Source organism: Cervus canadensis, chromosome 20 (genome assembly GCF_019320065.1).
Source record: "Cervus canadensis isolate Bull #8, Minnesota chromosome 20, ASM1932006v1, whole genome shotgun sequence".
NCBI lineage: Eukaryota > Metazoa > Chordata > Mammalia > Artiodactyla > Cervidae > Cervus > Cervus canadensis.
This window is the reverse complement of record NC_057405.1, coordinates 41,631,051-41,651,389: the sequence shown is the minus strand read 5'-3', so window position 1 is coordinate 41,651,389 and position 20,339 is coordinate 41,631,051. Positions and strand designations below refer to the sequence as shown.

At 37.3% G+C, this 20,339-nt stretch overlaps 1 long non-coding RNA gene across 2 annotated transcripts in view; it reads left to right on the top strand.

Moving 5' to 3' along the window:
- The window catches only part of LOC122422575, a 93,189-nt gene that overhangs the window by 21,721 nt on the left and 51,129 nt on the right, over positions 1-20,339 (top strand). The window contains exons 2-5 of one of the 2 annotated variants that reach the window (XR_006263881.1): positions 139-196; positions 1,523-1,605; positions 2,945-2,976; positions 8,468-8,795. This is a non-coding gene — a long non-coding RNA (uncharacterized LOC122422575). Of the gene's footprint in view, positions 1-138; positions 197-1,522; positions 1,606-2,944; positions 2,977-8,467; positions 8,796-20,339 lie in introns of those variants that run through there. The other variant, XR_006263882.1, reaches the window with a different exon arrangement.

Below are 20,339 nucleotides of genomic sequence, written 5' to 3'. Positions count from 1 at the left end.
AAAACTTGCCTTACATTTTTTAGTACATCTCAAATTGGAATAAATCAAAAAAATAAAACTTTATGAGTCTGCTGTTATTTCTTGTAAGACACTTGCTTGTAAAACTTTTTCTCTGCCTTCATTTATTTTTATTTTTAGTTTAAAAGCTAAAGCCAAGCCAGGAAGAGGAAGACAAGATGAGGAACCCCAAATCAAGGTAAACATTGTTTTAGCACAGTACAGCATTGTGACATAAACCAGAAAGAACATTATCATGTATGTCATACAAGGCGTCCCAACAAAACTTGCTTTTCTTTTCTTACGGTTATTTTCTATGTAAGATAGATACTATTAGAGCAAATATTTCTGCATACTTGTCTTTCAAAAATGTGTTTCATATGGAATGTGTTCCTTTTTCTAATTTCCAGTTAAGAGAAATATGAAATATCCAACTCTTGCCTGGAGGCTAAACAGTCTTCTGTAACTGATACAATAAAAACTAAAGAGAAAAATTGAAAAGGCTTGAATTTGACAAGCACTTACAAGTTTGTGCATTTATCTGAATTATCTAAACCCCTTAGGTCTCCACTCATGTGAAAGTATTGTGAAGTTTTTGGAAGATTCTCTTATTTCTTCTTGCTTTCAGCTTAGTAGAAGATAGCTCAAGATCTTTGAAAAAAGACTGCTACTTTGCAGTTTGTGTGTGGTCAAATGGTCAAAAAATTTGTTGTGTTTCAAAGGAAAAACAAAACTTACATGCCAAACATAAATTCTGTAGGCACTTAAATTATGCAATATAGTAAAATGATGGCATAATAATGTTTTAAATAACTATTTATTTACTTTTGTCTGTGCTGGATCTTCATTGCTGTGTGGGCTTTTCTCTAGTTGCAGCAAGTGGGGGCTACTCTCTAGTTGCATTGCAAGGACTTCTCGTTGCAGTGGCTTCTCTTGTTGCAGACCTTGGGCTCTAGAGCTTGAGGGCTTCAGTAGTTGTGGCACAGGGGCTTAGTTACTCTGAGATATGAGGGATCCTCCTGGATCAAGGATCAAACCCATGTCTCCTGCGTTGGCAGGCAGATTCTATACCACTGAGCCACCGCAGAAGCCTTGGTGTAATAATTTTAAAATATAGCCTGAGCTACACTAAAAAATGAGAGGAGAAGCTGAAGTTAAATGAATTTGGTTGGTTTCTGCCTTGTATCTCCTGCCTAAAAAAAGGCATCTCCACCCTCCTGCCACTCTACCCACCTGTTGGCCACATGTGGTCCAAAGATACAATCCTGGTTGCCTAGGAAGTTTTTTTTTTTTTTTTTGGATGACTAGGAAGTTTTTTTAGGAATCTCAGCATCCCCAGGGGGTGGCCCTTACAATGGAGTCATGTCACCAGCAAGACATGATGTCTTGTGTACCAGAGATAAGCTGGATTTACTAACTAGGTTTTTAGTTTCAGCATTCTCTTCTATTCTGATTTTTCAAAATGTTTTCCTGTCCTTTAAATGAAGGTCTCGATACTGAACTTGATTCCCTCTCCCTTCCATAGAATTGCAAGCTGATTTTTGGGCTCATCCATTAATTTTGTTGTGTTTGGAAAGATGCAGGATGCGGCGTCTCACCTGAGAGAGAGTAAGTGAAAAGGGCCTTCATTGCTGTGCTTCATTCATTCATTTGTTTGCTTATTCATTCATCCAAGTATTGAATAATACATTTATACATTCTGTTAATGTGTCCAACATAAATTTTTAAATGAGAACTCCAGGGTTTAGTAACTGACTGGATATTGGGAAAAGTAAAGTGGAACTCATTACCAGTTCTGATTTTGGTAAAAATTTTGCCAAGCAAATTTCTACTACTAGAGAGCCAGATCATTAACTTTGCAGCCCTCTCCCCCTTGATGCCACTGAACAAAATGTGCCCCAAGTAAGGGAATCCTTTGTCTTGGGCCTACTGTTCTCTGTTCTTCCCTCTCAATCCTTTCACAGCCTTGCTTTTCATGTTACCTGGGACTGCTGCTTCCTTGATGGAAAATTTGACCAGTTCTTTAAAGAGTGATTATTTTAAATCGTCAGCTAAACCTACTTAAGATGTGCAGCCTTCTTTTTACTATTTAGTGTAAATGACTATTTAAACTCCATATTCCAAAAGGTACCCTTTAGAAGAGGTGATAATTGGATAAGCATAGTGAAATATTTAATAAGCAAATCAAATATGGTATATATTTCTTATCCTCAGGGGAACCTCCTTTCTTATGACTATTATGATTTTGCTATTGAACCTTATAACAGAAAAGTAAGACTTGTAGAATAATGACTTTAATGTAATAAAGAAATTACTATTTTTTTAAAAATGAGCTACTTTTAAAAGTTACAAAGCCAAGAAGACGAAGGAAGGCAGATTATTTTCAATGCACATCTTGTTTTTCTCTAAGGTATATCAAAGCAAATACTTCAGATAGAAAACTAACAGCTTTCTATGGAAGGCATGTGATTGATTGCCAGACAAGTGATAAAGACTAGTTTGACTTGATCTTGTTTCTTTCTTTTTTCCATACATGCGCAAACTTCATGTTCCAACTCATTAGTTCAAAACCCACTTTTGTCAGCTAACAAATGGTAATTAGAGGAGACTTAATCCTAATGTACCTCCCAGAGGTATGTTGACAGAAAGAATACTGGTGATTCTATTCTGCCTTCACATGAAAATCTGTTCTAAAGACATTATTATAAAAAGTCCTCCTTTATCCCCTACATCTTTGAAGAACTTAGGAATGGTAAATATCATCTTTTTGATTATAAACTTGCAAACAAGTGCTAAATGAAAAGTGGTTTTTTTCCTGGCCTGGTTATGTTCAGACAAGACATAATCTTTTCATGCTGGTCTGTACAAAGTCTGATTTTTTTTCCCTAAGATGTTGGGAAATGAAGTAAAAAACTATTTTAATAGTCCCTGTTCTGCTTTTTTCTAGATCTTCCATATTTCTTTCTGAAAATATTGAAGGTTAGTAAGAAGACATGAAGAATTGACCTTAGTTTCAGAAAAAGTAAACTTGTGATTTTATACATGCAATTTATTAGACAGCTGTGGTGAGCTTTAATGATACTCACATTAGTCAATGCCATCTCTTAGCATTAAAATTATCCAAAAATGTTAAGTGTTCTCTATGTCAACAGAGTAAACAAACACAAGCCTCTGTTTAGAAAAATATAGTTTCCCTGTAAATATATAACTCTATGGAAACAAACAAAACGTCATTGGCAGGAACAGTGATAGTATCTCAGTATTCTGGGATGTGACAATGTAATTAACCGGCCCTGCTGCTGTGTGTCTCAGACAAATAACTTGTAAAACCTGATGCTTTCTCAGATTCACAGTTATACACATATGACCGTGTTAGCATGTGATAGACATTTAGCACATATGAAGACATAATATGAGAGGAATTCATAATGGTCAAGACTGTGTGTAACTTCAAATAATATAAATGGATTAGATTTTTTTTAATATAATTTGAAAATTTTAAAACTATAATTAAAATATTTTAAAAATAGACAATATTTACTGATGCACATAAAAGTAATTTTTCTTTCTATTAAAAAAGTTGTTCTTGGGGGGACTTGCCTGGTAGTCCAGTGGCTAAGATTCTGCGCTCCCAATGTAAGGAACCCAGGTTTGATCCCTGATTAGGGAACTAGATGCTGCCTGCCACAGCCAAGACCCCCATGTGCCCAAATAAACTAAAAAAAAAGAAGAAAAAGGGTTTTTTTTTAATTAAAAATGTCATGACAAGAAACCTATTAATTCCTTTTCTTTAGACTGTCTTACATATCTTTTATTTTTTAAGGGAAAAAAATGCTCATACTTCCTTTAGCAACAATGGTGCCTTCTGTGTTCATTAATGATATGAGTATATTCAGTTACTTAAGAACATTATTTCCTACTCTGTATGTGGGCATTCCTTTAATTTTTTTTTTAAATCTGGTTTTCTTAAATAAAATGAAAGAAAGTGTTTACAGGGGACACAAGGTAGCTAGCTTACTGATCTTTCTTTCAATTACAAGAAGTAATTTTCTTTCAACTACAATTTCAATTTCAATTGTAAGGAATCTGAAAATAAAGAGTAAAAATTTGTCCTCTTCCAGGATAATTTTTTAAAGTATAAATTTTAAAATAAAATATTATCACTGTGGAAACATCAAGGAAAAAAGATTTAAGACAAAAGAAAGAGTAAAATAACAAATATTCACTGTAGAAAGATCAGAGGGGAAAAGGTTAAAGAAAAGATAATAGTAAAATAACATATAAGTCTGTGACCCAAAGAGAATCAATATTAATATGTTGGTGGGCACCTTTCAGAATTTTTTTTTAATGTATGTATAAGTAATTTCTGGTTTTAGCAACATTGGGAAATAAAAATAATGCTTTATTTATTTGTGCAAATTAGAAAAAAACTCTGGCCTACTCTTTCCTAAAGGTCTTGGGAGCAAAGATTCCCAAAGACCCCTGGTTAATTCTGACAATAGAAGAATTAATCCTCATGCTAACCTCTGCTCTCTTTGAGAGAAAAAAGCCTCAGATATGACCCTTGAGTCTGCCTACCGTGCGGGAGACCGGGGTTCAATCCCTGGGTTGGGAAGATCTTCTGGAGAAGGAAATGGCAACCCACTCCAGTATCCTTGCCTGGAAAATCCCATGGACGGAGGAACCTGGTAGGCTACAGTCCATGAGGTCGCAAAGAGTCAGACACGACTGAGCAACTTCACTTTCACTTTCATGACCCTTGCAGCCAATCTCTTTCCCTGCAGTCCTCAAGACAGGGGCCATCCCAACCCCAGTGGTCTGTGGCCTTCAGCATCTTCTTCCTGCCATCAGTTTCTTCTGTGTTCTGATGGTGAAACCAGAATTCAAATTTACTTCATTTAGATCAGAGGTCAGAAAATTTTTTTCTGTAAAGGCCCAGATAATAAATATTTTAAAGTTAGTGAAAAAACTTTAAGTGAAAACTTAAAAACTTAAGTGAAAAAATTAAAGATAGTATGTAGGTACCTATATAATAAGAGAGAAAACACATTTCTATATGCTTTTAAATCTAATGATGATAATTGAGTACTCCAGTAGTCAAATTATTTTGGGAATTACAAAATAATATTTTGTAATACAGGATTGCAAATAAAAAAAATAGAGTTAGCTTTTTTTGAGGAAGGGGTGTAACATTTTGCTTCATTGGAGTTCAAAGTTGTGTCCCCTAACATCAAAATCAATTATAAATATTCATCTGTTAAAGTTATCTCTAATGAGATTTTATAGAGTATTTCATCTTTCAAAATGTCTTTTCATAGATACAATATTGCCAAATACTGTTATCAATCCATCAGCATATGATTTTAATCACATTTATAGATTGAAATACCTTAACAAGATTCTGTTAGATTCCTCTTTTGATATTTGTCTTTTAGCATGTCATTATACTTCAGATTAATCACTTCCAATTAAGGTTAGGTGAAAGTTTCTCAATTGTATAATTAAATGGATTTGAAATAGTGGAACTTCTTTTCCACTTGCCTCAAGGTCTGAAAAATGCTGCTGGAAGCTCCAAAAATATACTCACTGTAAGTTTGGAGGGGATAAAAACCTTGATTCTTGTTTTAACTTTTGCCAGCATGTGATGTGTATAAAGCGCCGTAAAATTATCTGTCACTCACAAAAACATTAGTTGTCCAAATGTCTTTGCTGCAGTGTAAGTTTCACATATAAATTCTGTATTGCCTCATAGCTTTAGATTTAATTCATTAAGAGACATTATCAGGGCTACAACAAAAACAACCTTTGCAAAGCTATTCAGTATTCAATGATACTGATTGAGGCAGTTCTTCTTGTTCAAGAAACTTTAATAAGCTTGGTAAATTTGTCCAGCTACACACTCTCTCTATATAGAATGCTTGGTTTGGTAATGTTGATGCATGTTGTATTATTTTGGTACAGCTACAGTGTCACATAAAACCATCTTTCAGCATCTAATTCAATGATAAAATAATCCATACTACACTGTGCCTTAAAAGTATAACTTTCAAAGTCCAATTTTCTCTACTTTTCTTGTGTTGACATGATAGATACACACTGGCAATCTTTAAAAATCATGTCATGGTACAGCAATATGCTGCTGAGTTATAATTACATCACTGTGATTTGTAATGCACAAAAATAAAAATGCGAAGTGATGAGAGTATCACATAAGGTCTCTGCTGAAGCTATTTAACTTTGCCAATATAGCATGAAAGCAATGATATATAAACAAATGAGTGTGGCTGTTCCAATAGTACTTTATTTATAAATATTGAAATTTGAATTTTACATATCATGAAATGTCATTATTCTTTTGGATTAATCTGAACTACTTAAAAACATCAAAAACATTCTTAAGTCACAGACCATACAAAAATAGGCACAGGGTCAGATTTGATCCATGGATCAGAGTTTGCCAATCCTCATTTAAACTAAAAGCTTCATATTGCTGCAATTTCTGCCTCTGTTCCTGAAGAAGAAGGAGAAGGAGAGAGCCGGGGGAAAAAGGGATTTTTATAGCATAGTTCACTAAAGTCTGCTCTTTGTGATCAAAGTCAGCCAATTTTCAATCTCTGGAATGACACTTAGACCTCCTCATTACTCTTGTTTTGTGCTGACAATGGAAAAGAAGAAGTAGCTCCCATAGGCCTCAGATCAGATTTAGTATTCATGACTTTTTAGGATTGTTGATAATAAGAGTAAGCATTGATTTGTTCTCCCTACCTTAGTGTAAATCACAAGGTAAGATAGTGCAATGTTGGTACATTTTCAAATGTCTGCTCAATCTTACTCAAGTTCATATTGTTGGTGCAGAGCTTTCTGTTCATGTATTGTATACAAGGGGCTTCCCCAGTGGCTCAATTGTAAACAATCCACCTGCCAATTCATGACGTGAGTTCAATCCCTGATTTAGGAAGATCCCTTGGAGAAGAAAATGGCAACCCACTCCAGTACTCTTGCCTGGAAAACTCCAAGGACAGAGGAGCCTGGAGGGCTATAGTCCACAGGGTCACAAGAGTTAAACAGAACTTAGCAACTAAACACCAGCAGACCTTACATACAAACTGGAGTACTCCCTACCTGAAATTACTCCCTTCTCAAACACACGCTTTTTAGAACGGTAAATCATAAAAATTTTCATTGGAGCTGGAAAATTCAACGGACAGAGGAGCCTGGAAGACTACAGTCTGTGGGGTCAAAAAGAGTCAGACATGACTGAGCAACTGAGCACAGATGCACGCAAGCACTTCTCAGGAAAGGGAAGAAAGGCTAAACCATTTCTGAATACTTAGTATGACGTCTTTTGTAATAATACAACAGTAAGTTGGGGCATGAAAGGGTCAAATACCTCTTAGAATAATAATGGTGCAGCCCATTTTTCTGAGGAAGTGAAAGTAAAGATAAAAGTTTCAACAATAGCCTTTTATTCTTCACACAAACACAGACATACACACATACATGTATGCAGGTGTGCATGAACATATTTTGGATTTGAGGTTTGGTTTTATAATCTTAGTGCCCACCATGATAAGCATTGCCTACTAGATGATCTAGTGGGAAAAGAAAACACATGTTCCTCTGTGTACTTGCTGAACTAGAATTGGAACAGTCGTATTTAATTTCAATCATGTAACAGGGATACATCCCAACTTCTTCAACCAAAGAGAGTCCTATAAACGTTTGACCAAAGTCGGTGATGCCATTCAAGTTGCCAAATATAAAAGAGATCAAAAAGGGAAATTTCTACCATGGAATAAAGTGGTAAGATTTCCCAAACACAAGCAAAGGACTGAAATAGGAAGGTAAAGAAGTATTTCTGTAGGAAAATTAATTTTTTTTAAGAGAATTGGAAAGGAAGGAATTTTATGAGAATCTATGTGTGGAAGTATAAAGAAGTGACTACATTAACTACATTGGGAGGAATTCCAATTTTCCCTTCTTCTGATTTTATTACCATCCAACAAGTTCCTCAACTCATTTTAACGTATCAGCGTGTTTAATGTGGTAGAAGCTAGTGATGCAAAGTGGCAGGGGAAGGATAGATTGAGAAATGGGCAGAAGGGATTATAGGTCTATGGTTGCCCTTCTGTACCTTTTAAGAGATTATCCAGGTCCTTAAAAGTGTACATCTTTGATCTTTGATAGCTTAGGGCTGTTTTGCAACTCCAGAGGGGTAGGAAACTGATAATTTATAGGAAACTACAGGTAATGCAGATAAATCTTTTCCAGAGCAATGCATATGAAATTGTCCCTGAGAGATGTGTTATTAATTTAAAGATTCACATTAATCTATAACAGGAGTTTCCGAAGTATGATTCAGAGTCCCCTCAGAGTCCCCGAGACCTTTTCTGGAGTCCTAAAAGGTCAAAGTTATTTTCATTATAATACTAAAATACATCTGCCTTTTCCACTTTTATTCTTTCACAAGTTTACAGTGGAGATTTCCAGAAGCTACATGACATATGATACCACTACAGATGAATGCAGAAGATATGAGAATCCAGATGTCTTCTGTTAAGCCAGACATTAAAGGGATTTGCAAAAATGTGAAACAACGCTACTTTTCTCACTAATTTGACTGTGTTTTGGAAAGCATGACAAATTTTTACAAATATATTACTTGTGATTTAAAATACTACCTCTCACCTCAAAATTGAATAGCTGTCACATTTCTTCTTGCATCTCAGAATTTCAACTTTTAATATTTAATTTTAGTAAATTTGTAATTTATTTTGCTATGTGGTATGAGTTAGGGACTTTTCCCTCAAGTAGTTGGCTAGCTTTTTTATTAAATAAAATTTTCTTAATTAATCATTTGATATGGTACCTCTGTCATATATTAAATTTTAATATATACATGATTGTTTCTTGATCTTCTGATTATTGCATTATTTCTTTCTATTCTAGTATGCTATAGAATTTTTAAATTATTAAAATGTATTGTATACATGAATATATATTTTCTATTGGTTCTGTTTCTCTGATGTTGGTGGCTTAGTCACTCAGTTGTGACGCCATGGAGTGTAACCCACCGGGCCTCTTTGTCCATGGTATTTCCCAGGTAAGAACACTAGAGTGGGTTGCCATTTCCTTTTCCAGGGGATCTTCCCAACCTAGGAATCCAACCCAGGTCTTCTCTAGAGAACGCTAATACAACTACCTTAAATATTAGGTTGGTGAAAAAGTAATTGTGATTTCAGACCTTGAATTTTAAATCATTTTAATTAGGCTCAAATACATCTTTATCAATCAAAATAGGAACCATTACAATCAATACATTTTTGCCTATGAGAAATGTTCGTTTATTCCTGTAGAGTAAAAATCTGTGCTTTAGGATTCAATGAATTCTTGGAAAACATTTTCTCCCTCCTGCTGGTTGTGGAAGCATTTTTCCTGCATAAAGTTGTCCAGATGCTTAAAGAAGTGGCAGTCATTTGGTGAGATGTCAGGTGAACATGGTGGATGAGGTAAAACTTTGCAGCCCAATTCCTTCAACTTTTGAAGCATTAGTAGTGAGACGTGGGGTCAGGAACTGTTGTGGAGAAGAATTGGGCTCTTTCTGTTGACCAATGCTGGCTTCAGGCATTGTAGTTTTTGGTGCATCTCATTGATTTGCTGAGCACATTTCTCAGGTGTAATGGTTTTGCCAGGATTCATAAAGCTGTAGTGGATCTGATGGGCAGCAGACCACCAAACAGTGACCATGACTTTTTTTTGGTGCAAGTTTGACTTTGGGAAATGCTTTTGAGCTTCTTCTCAGCCCAGCCACTCAGCTGGTCATCACTGGTTGTTGTAGAGATGCAACTTTTCATCACACGTGACAATTCAATCGATAAATGGTTCCTTGTTGCATAGAATAAAAGACGACACTTCAAAATGATGTCGTTTTTCATTTGCTGTCAACTCACAAGGCACCCACTTATCAAGCTTTTTCACCTTTCCAATTTGCTCCAAATGCCAGGTAACAATAGAATGGTCGACATTGAGTTATTCTGCAACTTCTCTGGTAGATGTAAGAGGAACAGCTTTGATGATCCTCTCAATTGGTCATTGTCAACTTCTGATGGCCAGCCACTGTTCTCCTCATCATCAAGGTTCTTATCTCCTTTGCAAAACTTCTTGAACCACCACTGCACTGTATGTTCATTAGCAGTTCTTGGGCTAAATGTGTTGTTGATGTTGTGAGTTGTCTCCACTGCTTTACTACCCGTTTTGAACTCGAATAAGAGAATCGCTTGAATGTGCTTTTTTGTCTAACATCATTTGCCTAGTCTAAAATAAATATAAAATAAACAGCAAGTGATAAGTTATTAGCAAAATAACATAAAAAGAGAAAAGTACATTAAAATGATGTAAAACATAACCACAGATCTGGAAAAGGTCAGTGTTTATTCCAATCCCAAAGAAGGCAATGCCAAAGAAAGTTCAAATTACCACACAATTGAGCTCATTTCATGTGCTGGTAAGGTTATACTCAAAATCCTTCAAGTTACACTTCAACAGTATGTGAACCAAGAATTTCTAGACACACAAGCTGGGTTGAGAAAAAGCAGAGGAACCAGAGATCAAACTGCCAACATTCACAGGATAATACAGAAACCAAGGGAATTTCAGAAAACATCTACTTCTGCTTCATTGACTATGCTAAAGCTTTTTACTGTATAAATCACAACAAACTGGAAAATTCTTGAAGAGATGGGAATGCCAGACCACCTTTCCTGTCTCCTGAGAAAACTATATGCAGGACAAGAAGCAACAGTTAGAACCGAACATGGAACAATGGACTGGTTCAAAATTGGGAAAAGAGTATGATAAATCTGTATATTGTCACCCTGCTTATTTAACTTATATGCAGAATGCTGCTGCTGCTACTAAGTTGATTCAGTTGTGTCCAACTCTGTGCGACCTCATAGACAGCAGCCCACCCGACTCCCCCGTCCCTGGGATTCTCCAGGCAAGGACACTAGAGTGGGTTGCCATTTCCTTCTCCAATGCATGAAAGTGAAAAGTGAAAGTGAATTCGCTCAGTCGTGTCCGACTCTTAGCGACCCCATGGACTACAGCCTACCAGGCTCCTCAGTCCATGGGATTTTCCAGGCAAGAGTACTCGAGTGGGGTGCCATTGCCCTCTCCTATATGCAGAATAAATCATGCAAAATGCCAGACTGGATGAATCACAAGCTGGAATAAAGATTACTGGGAGAAATATCAACATCTTCAGATATGCTGATGATACCACTCTAATGGCAGAAAGTGATGAGGAACTAAAAAGCCTCCTGGTGAGGGTAAAAGAAGATAGTGAAAAAAAACTTGCTTTTAAAACTCAACATTCAAAAAGTGAAGATAATGGCATCTGATCTCATCACTTCATGGCAAATAGAAGGGATAAAAGTAGAAGCTGTGACAGATCTTCTTTTCGGGACCCTAAAATCACTGCAGATGGTGACTGCAGCCAGGAAATTAAAAGACGCTTGCTTCTTGGAAGGAAAAACCTAGACAGCATATTAAAAAACAGAGATATCACTTTGCCAACAGAAGTCCATATAGTCAAAACTATAGTTTTTCCAGTAGTAGTGTATGGATGTGAGAATTGAGCCATAAAGAAGGCTGAGCACCAGAGAACTAATGCTTTTGAGTTGTGGTGCTGGAGAAGACACTAGAGAGTCCCTTGTGCAGCAAGGTCAAACCAGTCCATCCTAAAGGAAATCAACCCTGAATATTCATTTGAAGGACTGATGCTGAAGCTGAAGCTTCAATACTTTGGCCACCTGATGTGAAAGGCTGACTCAATGGAAAAGACCCTGATGCTGGGAAAGATTGAAGGCAAAAGGAGAAGAGGGTGGCAGAGGATGATATGGTTGGATAGCATCACCAAATCAGGGGACATGAGTCTGAGCAAACTCCAAGAGATAGTGAAGGGCAGGAAAGGCTGGCATGCTGCAGCCCACAGCGTCACAGAGTTAGACATGACTTAGTGACTGAACAACAACAAAAAATAACATAATCACATTTATTTAAGAATGTATTCCAATATCAAATTGCAAGTTTCAACAAGCCAAAACTGCAACTAGCTTGCACCAACCTATAAAAAATTAAGAAAAGCAGCAATAGCAAGAGCCTATTTGCATTTTAGGAGCATATTTAAATAGCTACTTCATTGATCCCAGCCTTCAAATTTTTATGTCTTCTAATTATATGTATTAAATATTTCCTAAATGTTTCTTATAAGCAGTTTTTAATTGTTTTCTTTCAGTTTAATTTATTTAATATGAACCTACATGTACAATGGCTACATGGTTCTTCACATGAATATTTCTTTTCTTTACTCAGTTCTTCAGGCTTTCTATATTAACTGCCTTGGCATAGCTAACTTATTCCACATTTCTCTGCCTTTGAAATTCCAAGAGGGGTTTCCTGTGCTCTCTTGGCCTTTCCCACTTTCTTTCTTTTCTTTCTCTCCCCAGAATCTTCTGGGCAGGAATATCCAACAACTATGAAGACATCTGATATTTCCAGAGAGAGGATTTTCTTGTAGGGAAAAAAAAACTTTTTGGAAACAGGAAATCATTTTTAGTTGACCACATTAAGAGTTCCAAAACTAAAAGCTTTGGAAATTTTTATTTTATTGCTTTTTGGTGTTAGCATAATGCAGTCTTTCATACTTAGTCTGGATGTCTTAGTTGGAATTATTTTTTAGAAAATGATACATAAAAATGTTCTGCAGAATGTAGCCTGATGTGGGTGCCAACAGTTCTACTTATCTATCGATCATCTTCTGTGAAATAAGTAATGCATATGAAACAATAGAGCTATATATTCCAAACAAATCTAGAATTATAAGCAGTGATGTGTAATGTAACACGAAGAATATCCTTTTCTTTTGGTTTATTTTTATTAGTTGGAGGCTAATTACTATATAATATTGTAGTAGGTTTTGTCATACATTGACATGAATCAGCCATGATTTTACATGTATTCCCCATCCTGATCCCCACTCCCACCTCCCTCTCTACCCGCTCCCTCTGGGTCTTCCCAGTGCACCAGGCCCGAGCACTTGTCTCATGCATCCAACCTGGGCTGGTGATCTGTTTCACTATAGATAATATACATGTTTCGATGCTGTTCCCTTGAAACATCCCACCGTCGCCTTCTCCCACAGAGTCCAAAAGTCTGTTCTGTACATCTGTGTCTCTTTTTCTGTTTTGCATATAGGGTTATCATTACCATCTTTCTAAATTCCATATATATGCGTTAGTATACTGTATTGGTCTTTATCTTTCTGGCTTACTTCACTCTGTATAATGGGCTCCAGTTTCATCCATCTCATTAGAACTGATTCAAATGAATTCTTTTTAATGGCTGAGTAATATTCCATGGTGTATATATACCACAGCTTCCTTATCCATCCGTCTGCTGATGGGCATCTAGGTTGCTTCCATGTCCTGGCTATTATAAACAGTGCTGCGATGAACACTGGGGTGCACGTATCTCTTTCAGATCTGGTTTCCTCAGTGTGTATGCCCAGAAGTGAGATTGCTGGGTCATATGGCAGTTCTATTTCCAGTTTTTTAAGAAATCTCCACACTGTTCTCCATAGCGGCTGTACTAGTTTGCATTTTGTTATTCCATGAAGAATTGTTCTAACATATAATTTATTTGAATTTATGTGCTTGCTCTTGAATGCGCACATTATTTTTTTATAAACTATTTAAATTTTAGAAGATGACAAGGAATATGACAACACAATTAATGTGCTAATTTTGTTTATATGGAAACAACTGACAATAGCACTACTTTGACCTAAGTAACTCAGGTTTAAGCCATAGAATCTACATGAAACCCATTGAGACGTATTTGAGTCAAATGGATTTCACACCTTCCTTTTCCATCTTGCCTCTCTCTACTCAAAATGTAAATTGTCAAGTAACAGAGAAACATTATTGAATTACCTCTTTTACAGTTTTTTATTTTTGGTTGCATTGGGTAGGAATCATGAAGAAGAGTCTCATGAAGAAGAGACATGAGAACCTGTGTTTCAGTCATGAAGAAGACTGAAACACAGGTTAAGTGCTCATTTCTGAAAAGCCATTAGTTCATTTTGCATATCTTGGGAAACTAAAGGAAAGCCAAAGGTACCTCAGCATTTCTTTTCTGCATATGCCATGCACCCTCTGGTGACCTGAGTTTGGACCTGGCTTATCTTTTTGAAATATTATTGTTGCCCCCATTATCTTGTAAAATCCTGACATCCCCTATTACAGTAATTTCTCTCTTAGCCTGGCATTTTAAGTTTTAAAGAAAAAAACAAATTCAAAGATAAAAAGGCCAGAATTTCCACTAAGCTTACCAAAAGGAAGAGTAGAGGATGAGATACTAGAGAAAAGGGAAAATTTTACTTTTCAGTTTATATATCCTTTAAAACTTTCATTTTAATATTTTTAAATTGCATTTTACTACATGCAATTATCACTTTTCTAATAAAATTGCAAGAAAGAAACCCTGAGAAATCTGCTGCTTTATTGGATGATTAATATAAGGATGAACAGAAACCAGGTGCAGGTACTGTGGCTACTTGTGTCCCAGCAGTTCAGTGATGCAGCAGATTTAAGGCTGCATCTCATTTGTGAAGACCTACCTTCTCTTTGTTCAGGGTTTCTCTGGTAGCTCAGTAGTAAAGAACGCACCTACCAATGCAGGAGATGTGTTCCCTGGCTTGGTAAGATCCCTTGGGGAAAGAAATGGCAAAGCACTCCAGTTTTCTTGCCTGGGAAATCCCATGGACAGAGGGGACTGGCAGGCTAAATTCCATGAGGTTGCAAGGAGTCTGATAGGACTTAGAGACTAAACAACAACTACAAGGAGAGAGTGAATGACTTACACTGAAACACCGAGGATGAGCATCCTGGCATTATTACGAGTGAGAAGAGCAACTCTAAGAGAATGTAGAGTCCAGGGCAGTGTAATCTGAAAAGAATCTGATGCACAGGTCAACTTCCTGATGCTACTCGGGGGAGTGCTGAACACGATTGTCTAGAGAACTTTGCAGAGCAAGTGCCTCTTCTTACCCCGCTGTATGTTCCTGTCGTAGCAATCCCATCTGGAGTATTCACTACTGAATCTGCAATGTTTACAACATTTCAGGTTCTTGATGAATGTTAAAGAAGGTAACACATGTACTAAATCGCCCTATAGGCATAATCACACTAGCGTTCTAGCCTCTAAGGGACTCAGTGCCAAACTAAAGATTTTAGAGGGCATTAGATGTAGCATTAGATGTATGGAGGTTTGTCCCAGGAAACAGCTGTCACAGGAGTGGCTGCCTGGAGAGAAACTACCAGTAACAGAACAATCGCAGAGAGCAGAGGGAAGCAGGAGAAGCAGTCGAGAGCCACCTTGAGATGCACATTTTGCTAACTGGAATTGCCATGGAAAGCACCAGTCCAAAAAATGCCACACCCAGGTCTCTTCTAGGCCACAAAAGCTCTAAGTGGAAGATTCAGAATTGAAGGAACAAGAGTCAAAGGTTAAGAAAGTAGGGGTGGCTAATGATTTGTCATTTAATTTAGTAATATCTGGCACGTGCATTTTTGTGGATTCACTTTAGGCTTAACACATTTGCTAAGCCTCTTAAAGCTCTGAGCCTTAGTTTTAAACATCCATAACTTCATTGTCAGATCTTTAGGGTTTTGGGGAAAGAAACAACTCACATGAGCTCAACCTATATAAGCCTGGGTTATACCAGAATCAATGCTTCCACCAATGAAGATTTTTTAAGTGTTTTCACGCTAAGTTGCTTCAGTCGTTTCAGACTCTTTGTGACCTTGTAGCCTGCTAGGCTCCTCTGTCCATGGGATTATCCAGACAAGAATACTGGAGTGGGTTGTCATGCCCTCCTCGAGGGGATCTTCCTGACCCAGGGACTGAACTCAAATCTCTTACATCTCCTGCATTGGCAGCCAGAACCCATACCACTAGTGCCACCTGGGAAGCCCTTTTAAACATCTACTAATGTTCAACACAAATAGCTGTGAAAAGAAGAGAAGTGAAAAGAGAAGGAGAAAAGGAAAGATATACCCATCTGAATGCAGAATTCCAAAGAACAGCAAGGAGAGATAAGAAAGCCTTCCTCAGTGATCAGTGCAAAGAAATAGAGGAAAAGAATAGAATGGGAAAGACTAGAGATCTCTTCAAGAAAATTAGAGATACCAAGGGAACATTTCATGCAAAGATGAGCACAATAAAGGACAGAAATGGTATGGACCTGACAGAAGCAGAAGATATTAAGAAGAGGTGGCAAGAATACACATAAGAACTGTACAAAAAAGATCTTCATGACCCAGATAATCATGACGGTGTGATCACTCACCTAGAGCCAGACATCCTAGAATGTGAAGTCAAGTGGGCCTTAGAAAGCATCACTACAAACAAAGGTAGTGGAAGTTATGGAATCCCAGTTGAGCTATTCCGAATCCTAAAAGATGATGCTGTAAAAGTGCTGCACGCAATATGTCAGCAAATTTGGAAAACTCAGCAGTGGCCACAGGACTGGAAAGGGTCAGTTTTCATTCCAATCCCAAAGAAATCAAATGCCAAAGATTACTCAAACTACTGCACTCATCTCACATGCTAGTAAAGTAATGCTCAAAATTCTCCAGGCCAGGCTTCAACAATACGTAAACCATGAACTTCCAAATGTTCAAGCTGGTTTTAAAAAAGGCAGAGGAACCAGAGATCAAATTGCCAACATCCGTTGGATTATTGAAAAAGCAAGAGAGTTCCAGAAAAACACCTATTTCTGCTTTATTGACTATGCCAAAGCCTTTGACTGTGTGGATCACAATAAACTGTGGAAAATTCTTCAAGAGATGGAAATTCCAGACCACCTGACCTGCCTCTTGAGAAACCTGTATGCAGGTCAGGAAGCAACAGTTAGAATTGGACATGGAGCAACAGACTGGTTCTAAATACAAAAAGGAGTACACTAAGGCTATGTATTGTCACCCTGCTTATGTAACTTATATGCAGAGTACATAGTGAGAAGCGCTGGGCTGGATGAAGCACAAACTGGAATCAAGACTGCCAGGAGAAATATCAATAACCTCAGATATGCAGATGACACCACCCTTATGGCAGAAAGTAAAGAAGAACTAAAGAGCCTCTTGATGAAAGTGAAAGAAGAGAGTGAAAAAATTGGCTTAAAGCACAACATTCCAAAAATTAAGATTATAGCATCTGGTCCCATCACTTCATGGCAAATAGATGGGGAAACGGTGGAAACAGTGGCTGACTTTGTTTTTCTGGGCTCCAAAATCACTGCAGATGGTGATTGCAGCCATGAAATTAAAAGATGCTTACTCCTTGGAAGGAAAGTTATGACCAACCTAGACAGCATATTAAAAAGCAGAGACATTACTTTGCCAACAAAGGTCCGCCTAGTCAAGCCTATGGTTTTTCCAGTGGTCATGTACGGATGTGAGAGACTATAAAGAAAGCTGAGCGCTGAAGAATTGATGCTTTTGAACTGTGGTGTTGGAGAAGACTCTTGAGAATCCCTTGGACTGCAAGAAGATCCAACCAGTCCATCCTAAAGAAGATCAGGTCTGGGTGTTCATTGGAAGGACTGATGCTGAAGCTGAAACTCCAGTACTTTGGCCACCTGACGCGAAGAGCTGACTCATTTGAAAAGACCGTGATGCTGGGAAAGATTGAGGGCGGGAGAAGAAGGGGACGATAGAGGATAAGATAGTTTGATGGCATCACTGACTCAATGGGCATGAGTTTGGGTAAACTCCAGGAGTTGGTGATGGACAGGGAGGTCTGGCATGCTGCAGTTCATGGAGTCGCAAAGAGTCAGACACGACTGAGTGACTGAACTGAATGTTCAATAGGTTGCACTGGACTAATTATAAAAGGGAATGTCTAACTATGGTTCAGAGTGTCCCATTTTATAATTTTTTTTGCTCCCTGTGGGGAGGCTCACCTGGCAGGGAACTCTGCTTGTCTTCATTTTTTTCCCAGCTCGCTACCTCAGGCTGTGTACCTCTGTTAGAAAAGACCCATCTATGTAAGGATTGTTTTAATTGTATTACAGTGAAATTCATGCCAGGAATAGCCGGATTTCACAGGCTCCTACAGCAGGTGCTGTGAGTGGATTTCCTGCTGAAGGGCCAGATTCCCCTGAAAGAAGGTTACCAAGTACAAGAAAAGGAAGTGTTGCCAGCTATTAATAGAATGACAATCCTTGCACACAGGTGTTGCCAGGCAAAGTCATGTTTATCCGAGACCATTGCTAACCAAAGGGCTTGGACTGCCTACTGAAAATTACAGCCTCAGAGTTTCCCTGGACTGTGCCAGAAGCATCTTTCCCAAGATCACTGCTTTCAGTGCACTAATTTAAAACGTTTCCATCCTTTATCCTTAGTTACTCTTTTTCACTGAAATACAACACCTTAACATGTAAAAATGCATCTAGGAAATTGTGAGTGGCTGGTCCATTGGAAATACATTCGCAGAATCAATTGAAGAAAATAAAATTAATTTCTAAAATAAATTTATTATCAAATCTTACACAACAAAGACTGATTTCTCCCAAGAGAATTAGATACCAATGTCAAACTCTGTGTGCTGAAATTTCTTGCTACTAACAGTAACATGGTATCTTTTTTCAGCCATTGACTGTGACATGATCCTGTTTTTTTTTAATATTTACTTATTTGGCTGAGTTGGATTATAGTTGCAGCATAAGGAATATTTATTGTGTTATGAGGATCTTCTATTGCAGCACACAGCACTCTGGGCTTAGTTGCTCTGGAGCATGTGGATCTTAGTTCCTGGACCAGGGATTAAAGCCACGTACTCTGCATTACAAGGTGGATTCTTAACCACTGAACTACCAGGGAAGTCTCCTGTTTTGTTTTTTAATGAAAATTCTGGAAGAGACAAAACATTATAATTAAAAAGGAAAAAAAGTCCATGATTTTAGATAACTATATTGTTATCTAAATAACAATTTATCTATTTTCTATGTTTGTACCTTGTGTCTTCTTAGCAGTTATTTGTTAATATTTATGGAGCATGTATTAGCCATGATATCTCTACACTATCTACATATAACTTTATTTTATCCTCACCCCAATCCTACAAATTAGATACTCTATTTCACAAACGAGGAAACCAAAGTTCAGAGAAGTTCAGGAAAAACTCCATACCACACAGTAAAGAAAAGATTGAGATTCAAACCCGGATCTGATTCCAACCATCGTTTGTTAGCCTTTACTGTTTACTGCCAATACTGCAAGGGAGGTCACAAACACAGACATGCTTGAAGATGGATCATCCATGAGGGTAACCACCACTTTTTTTAAGCAGGGGAAAAAAACTGTTACATTCCCTGAAATTTGTTAATCTATGCATTTATGGTGAAATTTAACAAGGCCGGAGACCACTGAGACCAAGATGTCCTCCTAAAATAAATGTCGCCTTTCAGAATCAGAGACATTTGGCAATCCTCACCAAGCCACATGTGCTCATTTGTTGCATATGTAGCTGCAAACAGATGTGCAGACATTACAGAGCACAGAGAAGCCTGTGTTGGAGATTGTTTTGTCCCAAACTTGACATTTAAATTCTTTGGGGAAATATTAAGTCATTGAAGTTATACACAGTTCTAAGAAGAACACAAGAGGTTTTAATATTTTTTTAAACTAATGGACTATAATTGAGAAACACAAGGCAGTCCAAATGTATTTAATATAAGGTGGACTAGTGTCACTGAATTCAGATTTCCCTGATCACAGGAGTAGTGATACATAGTTTAGCTTGGGCTTAGGCTTTAGGCAGCATATGTTGAAGATCTCATCTGTACCAACAGTTGTTCTTTGCCTCAGTTTCTCCGAAAAGTTTGCCTAATGATACTTCAGAGCTCTCTTGTGAACAGGAGTAAATGAACCATGAAATGTCTGGAACTGTGCCTGCTCAGAGTTTGCATTTAAGAAGCATTAGCAATTCAACATTGGAATAGTCAACAGAATCCATAACTTGAGAATATATTCTTTTCTAATTTAGTGGATTTTGTACAGTGTTCCCTTTTCATATTGCAGTACATGATTGAAAATTCAAGAAAAACTTAAAACATACTTAATTCCAAACCATTGTTCCTAGACTTTGATCTTGCTGTCCTTTATGGCACGCTTGCTTAGTCTTCATGATTTCATTACACATTAAGGGCTCTCTCGTGCTTTTTCTTGTTTTACATCAATTGCCAAGTCACATAAAGTACTAATCCTATGCTTTTATTATGT